This window comes from Sapajus apella, unplaced genomic scaffold (genome assembly GCF_009761245.1).
Source record: "Sapajus apella isolate SASKATOON/1434 unplaced genomic scaffold, GSC_monkey_1.0 scaffold31, whole genome shotgun sequence".
Taxonomy (NCBI): domain Eukaryota; kingdom Metazoa; phylum Chordata; class Mammalia; order Primates; family Cebidae; genus Sapajus; species Sapajus apella.
The window spans coordinates 21930143-21943521 of record NW_022436971.1 but is presented as its reverse complement, the minus strand read 5'-3'; the positions used below and the strand labels follow the sequence as shown (position 1 = coordinate 21943521).

At 41.3% G+C, this 13379-nt stretch overlaps 1 protein-coding gene across 2 annotated transcripts in view; it reads right to left on the bottom strand.

The window, feature by feature from the left end:
• Positions 1 to 13379, bottom strand: part of ADI1 (acireductone dioxygenase 1) — a 31904-nt gene that overhangs the window by 13473 nt on the left and 5052 nt on the right. The gene's annotated exons all lie outside the window — the stretch shown is intronic.

Genomic DNA, 13379 nt, shown 5'->3' with positions numbered 1-13379 from the left:
TCAGAAGGATGGGTGTGTATATCAGGGACGGGTGTGCATGTCAGGGGGACGGGTGTGCATGTCAGGGGGACGGGTGTGCGTATCGGAGGACGGGTGTATATATCGGGGGACAGGTGTGTATATCAGGGGGACAGGTGTGCATGTCAGGGATGGGTGTGTATGTCAGGGATGGGTGTGTATATCAGGGATGGGTGTGTATGTCAGGGATGGGTGTGTATGTCAGGGGGATGGGTGTGTATATTGGGGATGGGTTTGTATATCGGGGATAGGTGTGTACATCGGGGATGGGTGTGTATATCAGGAGGATAGGTGTGTATATCAGGGATGGGTGTGTATATCAGGGGGCTGGGTGTGTATATCAGGGATGGGTATGTTGGGGGATGTGTATGTCGGAGTTGGGTGTGTATGTCAAGGGATGGGTGTGTATATCAGAGGGATGGGTGTATATATCAGGGGATGGGTGTGTATATCAGGGGGATGGGTGTGTATATCAGGGATGAATGTGTATATCAGGGAGATGGGTCTGTATATCAGGGATAGGTGTGTATATCAGGGATGGGTTAGTATGGGAAGCTTCCATATCCACCTCTCAATTGTGCTGTGAAGTTAGCACTGCTCCAGTAAAAAATGTTTTAAACTGAAAGCATTCAGACACACAGAAGCCGAAGGAATCCTTAACAACAGATGTGCACTACAAGAAATGTTACAGGAAGTCCTTCAGGCAGTAGGGAAAGAATATCAGACAGAAACATGGACCCTACACCCCTGAAAGAGGAGCACTTGGAATAAGAGCTACACAGTAATTAGAGAAGATTTTCTTATTATTATTCAAATTTCTTCACAAGATAACTATTTAAACAGAAATAAAAACAATGTAGTGTGGCGTTTATAAAAGCAAATTGGGCTGGGCATGCTTATGCCTGCCTGCAATCACAGCATTTTGGGAGGCTAACTTGAGTTCAGGAGTTCGAGACCACCCTGGGCAATACAGTGAGATCCTGTCTCAAAAAAAAAAAAAAAAAAAGTAAATTGTCTGAAACAACAGCACCAAGATGAGGAGGGGGGAACCGGAAGCGCATGGTGTATACCACACGCACAGGTGCAATAATACTTGGAGGGGGCAGATAGCTCAGGGTGGAACTTCTGGTTTCCAGTTGGACACATAAAGCACTTGGAAGTCTTCCGTTCTTTTCTTAGATTCAACAGAGAAATGAAGTCCCAGGACAAATGACTACCCTGAATCTGGAGAGAGAAGCAGATACACAGAACCACAGCTGAGATCAGTTCCCAGGAGCCATGAACTGGTAGGAACACTTCCAAGGCAATTTTGACAAACTTCTGGAGGTTGAGTGTGGACTAGATTGAGAGAGATCCTGGGTGCCTGGCATTACAGGGTCACTGCACTTTTATGGGTTTGCACATCCACAAACCCCCATCTAGTTCTCACAGTGAAGATCTGAGAAAAAATCCCCCCACATATCAGGCAATAAAAGGGGAAAAGGTACCATTAAAAAAAAAAAAAAAAAAAAAAAACAGAACTCTGTACATAACAAAAACCAAGGGAAAAACTTTACCAGAGCCTCCTCCGATGTAGAAGGGCAGCTGACCAACTCCAGCTCCCTCTAGCCCAAAGGAACAAAAAGAAGTTACGAAAAAAAAGAGAAACACTTCTGAAGGTCAGAGCAAAAACTCAGACTAAGATCTCATCATAAGCCTAGGTTTATAGAACACTTCTCCTCCCCCACACCTTACCCCCACATCAACAGGGCTCCAGAACAGTAAGTGCATTAAAGCTTCAGGAAATAAATCTCTTTACAAAGAAGTTTTTAGAAAAGCAAAGACATCCAGAGGAGACAAACAAACAAGAAAGCTGAAGCCTCTGGCATCTACAGCTACAGCAAACATTAAACGCAACACAGCTTCTACCCAGATAACATAAAACCTCACAGGTCTGGCCTCTTTACCTCAGCTTCTATTAACAGGTACAGCATGTCAGGCTATCAACAAAAATAACAAGGCAGGATATAAGGCAAGAAAAAACATAGCACGAAGAGACAAAGCAAGCCACAGAGCCTGACTGGGACACGTCACATATTTTGGAATTATCAGAGAGGGAATTTTGAAAACTATGGCTATATAGTAAAGGTGATGTGGTTTGTCTGTGTCCCCACCTGAATCTCACCTTGAATTGTATTCCCATAATCCCCATGTGTGGTAGGAAGGACCCAGCAGGAGGTATTGAATCATGAAGGCAGTTTCTCCCATGCTGTTCTCATGAGAGTAAGTTCTCACAAGAGCTGATGGTTTTAAAGGGGCTTCCCCCTCTGCTTAGCTCTCATTCTTCCTCCTGACATCGTGTGAAGAAGGATATGTCTGCTTCCCCTTTTGACATGATTGTAAGTTTCCTGAGGCCTCCCCAGCCCTGCAGAACTGTGAGTCAATTAAACCTCTTTACTTTATAAATTACCCAGTCTTAGGCAGTTGTTTATAGCAGCATGAGAACGAACTAATACAAATGGCTCTATGGAAAAAGTAGACAGCATGCAAGAACAGATGAGTAATGTAGGCAGAGAGAGGGACATTCAGAAAGAATCAAAAGAAAATGCTGGAGATCAAAATCACTCTAACACAAAAAAATGCCTTTGATGAGTTCATTAGTACAATGGATTCAGCTGAAGAAAGAATCAGCAAGCTTGAAGACATGTCTATTGAAACTTCCCAAACTGAAGTGAAAAGAGAAAAATGAATGGGGGGTGGGGTGGTTGGAGGGGAACAATATAGCCCTGAACTATGGAACAATTACAAAAGATACGTATAAATGGTACAACAGAAGTAGAAGAAATAAAAAAAGGTAGAATAAATATTTGAAAAAATGTCCACAAATTTCCCAAAATTGGTGACAGACATGAAACCACAGATCCAGGAAACTGAGAGAACACCAAGCAGAACAAATACCGAAATATTATACCTAGGCATATCATATTAAAACTGCAGAAAGCAAAAGACAGAAAACCTTGAAAAAGACCAAAGGAAAAAATGCACCCTAATCTATAGAAGAATGAAGATAAAGAATTACACCAGACCGCTTCTCAGAAACTATACAAGCAAAAGAGAAAAAAACAAAAAACAAAAAAAAAAACTACCAACCTAGCAATCTGTACCCAGCAGATTTATTCCTTAAAAGTGAAAAAGTAGTAAAGACTTTCTCAGACAAACAAAAATGAAAAGAATTTGTTACCACTAGATTGACCTACCTTGCAAATAAATGTTTACAGAAGTTCTTCAAATGAAAAAGAAAATTATACAGGTCTGAACCTCAGATCTATGTAAAGTGGAAAGAGAGAATGGAAATAAAGAAGAAAAATAAAATAAAATCTTTTATTTATTTGTTCTTCATTGATCTAATAGATAACTGTTTATTCAAACTAATGTCAGTAACAATCTATTAGATAATTATGACATATGAAGAATAAAATAAGGAACAGCAATGTTATAAGAGCTGGGAGGAAGGAATTCAGAATACTCAGTAACTGGGTAAATGTATACTGCAAACTCTAAGGCAACCACTAAACATTTTTTTTAATGATAAGCTAAGAGAAGAGAAAGTAGAATCATATCAAATATTTAATTAAAACCAGACAAGGCAGAAAAAGAGGGGAATATTTTAAAACAACAATAACAAAGAGCAAGCATGACAAATAGAAGACAGTCACAAATATGGTAGACATTAATTCAACAGTGTTAATAACCAATTTAAACATGAATGATCTAAATATACCATTAACAGAAAGAAAGTATCAAAATGGATTTGAAAAGAAAACTAACTATGGAGTACTGGGAAAGATGGTCAAATAGGAACAGCTCTGGTCTGCAGCTCCCAGCGAGATCGACGCAGAAGGCGGGTGATTTCTGCATTTCCAACTGAGGTGCCTGGTTCATCTCATGGGGACTGGTTGGACAATGGGTGCAGCCCATGGAGGGCCAGCCAAAGCAGGATGGGCTGTCGCCTCACCCAGGAAGCACAAGGAGTCAGGAGATTTTCCTTTCTTAGCCAAGGGAAGCTGTGAGAGACTGTACCAGGAGGAATGGTGTACTCTGCCTCAGATACTGTGCTTTTCCCAAGGTCTTCACAACTGGCAGACCAGGAGATTCCCTCCAGTGCCTGGCTCAGCAAGTCTCACCCCAATGGAGCCAAGCAAGCTAAGATCTACTGGCTTGAAATTCTCACCACTAGCATAGCAGTCTGAGGTTGACCTGGGACACTCAAGCTTGGTGGGAGAAGGGGCATCCACCATTGCTGAGGCTTGAATAGGAAATTTTATCCTCACGGTGTAAACAAAGCCCCCAGGAAATTCAAACTGGGTAGAGCCCAGCCATATTGCCTCTGCGGCCAGATTCCTCCACTCTGGGCAGGGCATCTCTGAAAAAAAGGCAGCAGCTGCAGTCAGGAACTTATAGATAAAACCCCCACCACCCTGAGACAGAGCACCTGGGGGAAGGGGCAGCTGTGGGCGCAGCTTCCGCAGACTGAAACATCCCTGCCTGGCTGCTCTAAAGAGAACAGCAGATCTCCCAGCACAGTGTTCGAGCTCTGATAAGGGACAGACTACCTCCTCAAGTGGGTCCCTGACCCCCATGTATCCTGACTGGGAGAATCATCCCAGTAGGGGCCAAGACACCTCATACAGGAGAGCTCTGGCTGGCATCTGGCAGGTGCCCCTCTGAAAATAATCTTCTAGAGGAAGGAACAGGCAACAATCTTTGCTGTTCTACAGCCTCCTCTGGTAATACTCAGGCAAACAGGGTCTGGAGTGGACCTCCAGCAAACTCCAGCAGACCTGCAGCTGAAGGGACTGACTGTAAGAAGGAAAACTAACAAACAGAAAGGAAAAGCATCAACAAAAAGGACATCCATTCAGAGACTCCATCCAAAAGTCACCGACTTCAAAAACCAAAGGTAAATAAATCCATGAAGATGGGGAGAAACCAGTGAAAAAAAGGCTGAAAATTCCAAAAACCAGAACGCCTCTTCTCCTCCAAAGGATCACAACTCCTTGCCAACTCAGAAACAAAACCGGATAGAGAATGAGTTTGACGAATTGACAGAAGTAGGCTTTAGAAGGTAGGTAATAACAAACTCCTCTGAGCTAAAGCAGCATGTTATAACCCAATGCAAGGAAGATAAGAACCTTGAAAAAAAAGACAAAATGATAACTTGGAATAACCAGTTTAGAGAGGAACATAAATGGCCTGATGGAGCTGAAAAACACAGCACGAGAGCTTTGTGAAGCATACACAAGTTTCAATAGTCAAATCGATCAAGCAGAAAAAAGGATATCAGAGATTGAAGATCAGCTCAATGAAATGAAGCAAGAAGATCAGAGAAAAAAGAGTGAAAAGAAACGAAAAAAGCCTCCAAGAAATATGGGACTATGTGAAACGACCAAAATATACGTTTGATTATTGTACTTGAAAGTGACAGGGAGAATGGAACCAAGTTGGAAAACACACTTCAAGATATTAGCCGGGAGAACTTCCCCAACCTAGCAAGGCAGGCCAACATTCAAATTAAGGAAATTCAGAGACCACCACAAAGATACTCCTCAAGAAGAGCAACCCCAAGATACATAATCATCAGATTCACCAAGGTTGAAATGGAAGAATAAATGCTCAGGGCAGCCAGAGAAAAAGGTTGAGTTACCCACAAAGGGAAGCCCATCAGACTCACAGTGGATCTCTCAGCAGAAACCCTACAAGCCAGAAGAGAGTGGGGGCCAATATTCAACATCCTTAAAGAATTTTCAACACAGGATTTCTTATCCAGCCAAACTAAGCTTCATAAGTGAAGGAGAAATAAAATCCTTTATGCACAAGCAAATGCTGAGATTTTTTTCACCACCAGGCCTGCCCTGCAAGAGCTCCTGAAGGAAGCACTAAACATGGAAAGGAACAACCAGTACCAGCCACTGCAAAAACGTACCAAATTATAAAGACCATTGATGCTATGAAAAAACCACAGCAACTAACAGGCAAAACAACCAGCTAGCATCATAATGACAGAATCAGATTCACACATAACAATATTAACCTTAAATGTAAAGGGACTAAATGCCCCAACTAAAAGACACAGACTGGCAAATTGGATAAAGAGTCAAGACCCATCAGTGTGCAGTATTTAGGAGACCCAACTCATGTGCAAAGACACACATAGGCTCAAAATAAAGGGATGAAGAAATATTTACCAAGCAAACAGAAAGCACAAAAAAGCAAAGGTTGTAATCCTAGTCTCTGATAAGACAGACTTTAAACCAACAAAGATCAAAAGAGACAAAAATAAGATATTACATAATGGTAAAAGGATCAATTCACGAGAAGAGGTAACTATCCTACATATATACGCACCCAACACAGGAGCACCCAGCTTCATAAAGCAAGTCCTTAGAGACCTACAAGGAGACTAAGACTTCCACACAATAATAGTGGGAGACCTTAACACCCCACTGTCAATATTAGACAGATCGACGAGATAGAAAATTACTGAAGATTTCCAGGACTTGATCTCAGCTTTGGACCAAGTGGACCTAATAGACATCTACAGAACTCTCCACCCTAAATCAACAGAATATACATTCTTCTCAGCACCACATCACACTTATTCTAAAATTGACCACATAATTGGAAGTAAAACACTCCTCAGCAAATGTAAAAGAAGGGAAATCATAACAAACAGTCTAGACTCTCAGACCACAGTGCAATCAAATTAGAACTCAGGACTAAGAAACTCACTCAAAATTGCACAAAAAACCTAACAAACTGCTCCTGAATGACTATTGGGTAAATACTGAAATGAAAGCAGAAATAAAGATGTTCTTTGAAACCAATGAGAACAAAGACGCAACGTACCAGAATCTCTGGGACACATTTAAAGCAGTGTCTAGAGGAAAATTTATAGTACTAAATGCCCATATGAGAAGCAAGGAAAGATCTAAAATCGACACCCTATCATCAAAATTGAAAGAGCTAAAGAAGAAAGATCAAACAAATTCAAAAGCTAGCAGAAGACAAAAAATAACTAAGATCAGAGCAGAACTGAAGGAGACAGAGACACAAAAAACCCTTCAAAAAAAATCAATAAATCCCAGAGGTGGTTTTTTGAAAAGATCAACAAAATAGATACATCCACTACCCAGACTAATAGAGGAGAAAAGAGAGAAGACCCAAATAGATGCAATAAAAAATGATAAAGGGGATATCACCACCAATCGCATAGAAACACTAACTGCCATCAGAGAATACTATAAACACCTCTATGAAAATTAACCAGAAAATCTAGAAGAAATGGATAAATTCCTAGACACTTACACCCTCCCAACAGACCAATAACAAGGTCTGAAACTGAGGCAGCAATTAATAGCTTACCAACCAAAATAAGTCCAGGACTAGACAGGTTCACAGTTGAATTCTAACAGAGGTACAAAGAGGAGCTGGTACCATTCCTTCTGAAACTATTCCAAACAACAGAAAAAATGGGAATCCTCCCTAACTCATTTTATGAGACCAACATCATCCTGATACCAAAACCTAGCAAAGACACAACTGAAAAAGAAAATTTCAGGCCAATATCCATGATGAACATCGATGCAAAACTCCTCAATAAAATAATGGAAAACTGAATCCAACAGCACATCAAAAAGTTCATCCATCAGGAGACAATAGATGCTGGAGAAGAAGTGGAGAAATAGGAATGCTTTTACACTGTTGGTGGAAGTGTAAATTAGTTCAACCATTGTGGAAGACAGTGTGGCAATTCCTCAAGGATCTAGAACTAGAAATACCATTTGACCCTGCAATCCCATTACTGGATATATACCCAAAGGATTATAAATCATTCTGTTATAAAGACAAATGCAGGCCAGGTGTGGTGGCTCACGCCTGTAATCCCAGCACTTTGGGAGGCCTAGGCGGGCAGATCACAAGGTCAAAAGAACGAGACCATCCTGGCCAACATAGTGAAACCCTGTCTCTACTAAAATACAAAAATTAGCTGGGTGTGGTGGCATGCGCCTGTAGTCCCAGTCACTCAGGAGGCTGAGGCAGGAGAATTGTTTGAACCCAGGAGGTGGAGGTTGCAGTGACCCAAGATCATGCCATTGCACTCCAGCCTGGTGCCTGGCAACAGAGCAAGACTCTATCTCAAAAAAAAAAAAAGGCACATGCACACATATGTTCATTGCGGCACTGTTCACAATAGCAAAGACTTGGAACCAAGCCAATTGTCCATCAATGATAGACTGGATAAAGAAAATGTGGTACATATACACCATCTATGCAGCCATAAAAAAGGATGAATTCATGTTCTTTGCAGGGACATGAATAAAGCTGGAAACCATCATTCTCAGCAAACACAAGAACAGAAAAACCAAATATCACATATTCTAACTCATAAGTGAGAGTTGAACAATGAGAACACATGGACACAGGGAGAGGAACAGCACACACGAGGGCCTGTCAGGGGGTGGGGAGCTGAGGGAGAGATAGCATTAGGAGAAATACCTAATGTAGATGATGGGTTGATAGGTGCATCAAACAACCATGGTATATTCATGGTACATGTATACCTATGTATCAAACCTGCACATTCTGCACCTGTACCTCACTGTAATACATGTTATCTACAAGAAGCCCACTCTAAATATAAAGACACAAATAACTAAAAGTAAAGGAATGCAGAAAGATATACCATACTAACACTAATAAAAAAAATTTTGGCCAGGCACAGTGGCTCATGCCAGTAATCCCAGCGCTTTTGGAGACCAAGGCCAGAAGATCACTTGAGCCCAGGAGTTCAAAAGCAACCTGGGCAAAATAGGGAGGCCCCATCTTTATGAAAAATAAAAATGAATTAGCCAGTTATGATGATGGCACACGCCTGCAGTCCCAGCTACTTGGGAGGCTGAGATGGGAGGATCACTGAGCCTGAAAGGTTGAGGCTGCAATGAGTCATGATGGCACCACTGCATTACAGCCTGGGCAACAGAGCAATACTCTGTCAAAAGAAAAAAAAAGGAAAGGAAAGAAAGAGGAAAAGAAAAGAAGAAGTGGAGGGAGCTATCTTAATTTCAAAACAGCAGAATCATCAGAGATAAAGGGTGACATTATATAACAAAAAAAGCGTCAATCTTCCAAGAGAGCATAACAATCTTTAACACATATGTCACAAACAGCTGAGCATCAAAATATGTGAGGCTAACACTGATAGAATTGCAAAGAAAGATAGAAAAATTCACTATTATAGCTGGAAATTTCAATACTAACAGTAATTGACACCCAGCAAGTAGGCAATCAGTATAGTTGATCTGAATAATACTATCAATCAACTGTTCTTATTGACATTTATAGATTATTTCATTTGACAACAACGGAATACTCATTCTTCTTAAGATTACATGAAACATTCACCAAGATAGACAACATTCTGGGCCATAAAACAAGTTTTATGTTTACAAGGACTCAACATATTTACAAGGACTCAAATCAAACAAAGTTTATTCTTTACACCAGAAATAAAGTAGAATAAAAAAAAAATCTAGAAAAATCCCCAAATAATTGAAAACTAACAAATATCTAGAAACAAAACAAAACATCCCCACATGAGTCAAAGATAAAATTAAATGGTAAATTAATTAGAATGTATTTTAAATTACATGACAATTAAAATGTATCAAAATTATCAAAATGTGTGTGATGCCACTACAATAGTACTCTGGGGGACATTTACAGCCCTAAACACCTGTATTAAGGAAGGAAAAACGACACTCTGTGAGGCCAAGGCGGGAGGATCACTTGAGGCCAGGAGTTCAAAACCAACCTGAACAATCTGGTAAGACTCCTTCTCTACAAAAACTTAAAAAAAAAAAAATTCACCAGGCATGATGGCACACACCTGTGGTCCTAGCTACTCAGGAGGCTGAAGTGGAAGGAGTGCTTGGGGCCAAGCCTTCAAGACTGCAGTGAGCTATGATTGCACCACTACACTTTAGCCTGGTGGCACAACACAATAATAATAATACTGATGTCTGTCTCTAAAATAATAATTATTATTAGGAAGAAAAAACTCAAATCAGTGATTTCAGCTTCCACCTAGAAAACTTAGAAAAAAGAGCAAATTAAACACAAAACATGCAAAAGAAGGCAAATTATAACGGTCAGAGCAGAAACCAATGAAATAAAAAACAGAAAAAGAGAAAACTCAATGAAGCCTAAAGTCCTTTGAGAGGATCAATATAACTGATAAGCCTCTATCCAGACTCAGGAAAGAGAGAGAAGACACAAATTATCAGTATCATGAATGAGAGAAGCCAGCACTCCATTCTACAGATATTAAAAGGATAATAAAAAATATTCCAGATAATTTTATGGCAATAAGTTTAACAACTCAGATGAAATGGACAAACGCCTTGAGAGAAACGAACAACTCATGCTCATTCAAGAAGAAATGGATCACCTGAATAGCCCTACATCTAGTAAAGAAATTGAACTCACAGCTAAAAACCTTCCCACAAAGAAAACTACAAACCCAGATGGCTTCACTGGTAAATCTCCAAACATAAGGAAAGAATAATACTATCTACACATACTCTTCCAAAAAACTGAACAGGAGGGACTACCTCCCAGCTCATTTTATGGGATCCGCATTACTCTCACACAAAATCCAAAATAAGACATTGATAGAGTTTGGCAATGTGTCCCCACCCAAATCCCATGTTAAACTGTAATCCTCAGTGCTGGAGGTGGGGCCTGGTTGGAGGTGACTGTATCACAGGAATGGATTTCTCATGAATGGCTTGGCACCACCCCTTTGGTGCTGTCGTCACGACAGTGAGTGACTTCCTGCAAGATCTGGCTATTTAAAACTGGGTGGCACCTCATTCTCTCTCTTGTTCCCACTCCTATTATGTGAGATGCCTGCTCCCATTTTGCCTTCTGCCATGACTGTAAGCTTCCTGAGGCTAGAAGCAGTTGGTGTTGCCAGGAAGGAGATGCCTCCTACACAGCCTGAAGAACTGTGAGCCAATTAAATCTCTTGTCTTATAAATTACAGAGTCTGAGATATTTCTTTATAGCAATGCAAGAACAACCTAATACAGAAAAAATGATACCAAGGACTGGGGCATTGCTATAAAGATACCTGAAAACATGGAAGCAGCTTTGGAATTGAGTAACAGGCAGAGATTAGAAGTATGTAGAAGGTTCGGAAGGACACAGAAAGATGAGGGAAAGTTTGGAACTTTTTACAGACTGGTTAATTGGTTGTGACCAAAATGCTGATAGTTATACAGACAATGAAGTCCAGGCTAGCAAGGTCTCAGATGGAAATGAGGAATTTATTGGGGACTGGAGCAAATATCTCATGTGTTTGCCTTAGCAAAGAGCTTGGTTGCATTCTGTTCACAGCCTAGGAATCTGTGGAAGTTTGAACTTGAGTGATGACCTGGGATATGTGGTAGAAGAAATTTCTTTTTTTCTTTTTCTGCCCGCATCCTCCCTCCTGGTAGAAGAAATTTCTAAGCACCAAATTGTTCAAAATGTTTCCTGGCTGCTTCTAACAGCCTATGTTCAGATGCAAGAGCAAGGAATGACCTGAAGTTGGAACTTATATTTAAAAGGGAAACAGAGCATAAAAGTTTGGAAAATTTGCAACTTGGCCTCATGGCAAAGAAAGAAAAGATTTTTTTGAGAAACAATTTCAAGCAGGCTTGTAGAGGAACTACTTCCTAGATAAATTTGCATAACTACAAAGAATCCAAGGGTTGATAGCCAAGATAATGAGGAAAAAAACGTCACGGGCATTTCAGAGACCTTCCAACAGCCCCTCTCATCACAGGGCCAGTGGCCTGAAAGGAAAGAATGGTTTTATGGGCAAGGCCCAGAGCCCCTCCGCCCTGCACAGCCTCAGGACACTGCTCCCTGCATTGCAGCTGCTGAGTTCTGCTAGAATTCTAGCTTCACATCAAAGGGGCCAGGTACAGCTTGGGCCACAGCTCCAGAGGGCACAAGCCATAAGCCCTGGTGGCATCCATGTGTTATTAAGCCTGTGAATGCACAGAGTGCAAGGGTTGAGGCTTGGGATTCTCCACCTGTGGGGATTCACTCAAGACGGTGGCAAAAATATTAAAGGAAACGTACTGGAATAGCTTTAAGGAATAATCACAAACCTCCTTGGAAGGCCAAAGATTTCGCATCTTTTCAGCAGAAGTTTTAGCTGAAGGCAGCCTAAATCTGCCTTACATTTTGTTAATAAGAATAGCAAATAGCTAGGGTATGTAGGGGAATTTATCTGAATAACTTGTTTATTCATGTGGTCTTAAACTAATTTTTGAGTCTGATGGCCCTCTCGGGAGGAGGTCGGCCAGGGAGATTATCCTCTAATAGTGCTTGTTTTAGGCCTCCCCTCAGAACCTGTCCTTTATTCTTTAACCTCGAGGGGTGTTGACTCAGAGTTTTTGTCATTTAATGTGTGCTAAATAAAGGCCGGTGAGGCCAGCATGTCAGGGCTGGCAGTCGCAACTGTTTACAGCACTCTCCATGGAATCTGTAAGTGGCCCAGACACTTGGTCCAACTGGCAAAGCCTAATATCTGTGTGTCAGTGTGCTTTATTCATCTGATGTTGAGTCAAGGTCTGCAGGACAGACCGCCTCAGGTAGTGACCCTGTCATCCACCTAGATTTCAGAGGATGTCTGGAAAAGCCTGGGTGTCTAGGCAAAAGTCTGCTGCAAGGTAGAAGCCCTCATGGAAAATCACTCCCAGGACAGTGCAGAGGGAAAATGTGGGGTTGAAGCCCCCACACAAAGTCCTCACTGGGACACTGCCTAGGAGCTGTGGGAAGACAACCACCATCCTCCAGACCCAAGAATGGTAGATCCACCGGCTGCTTGCACCCTGCACCTGCAAAAGCTATAGGCACTAAAAGCCAGCCCATGAGAGCAACCTCAGGAGCCCTGCAACGCCCACAGGGGCAGAGCTGCATAAGGCCTTGGGAGCCCACTCCTTGCACGAATGTGCCTTAGATGTGAGACATGCAGCCAAAGGAGATTATTTTGGAGCTTTAAGATTTAGTGGCTGCCCTGATGAGTTTTAAACTTTCATGAGTCCTGTAGCTCCTTTCTTTTGGCCAATTTCTCCCTTTTGGAATAGGAATGTTTACCTAATGGCTTTACCTCCTTTGTATCTTGGGAGTAACTAACTTGTTTTGATTTTACAGGTTAGGTTCATAGGTAAAAGGAGATGAGTATCAGATAAGACTTTGGACTTGAACTCAGGACTTTTGAGTTAATCCTAGAACAAGTTAAGACTTTGGGGGACTATTGGGAAAAGATT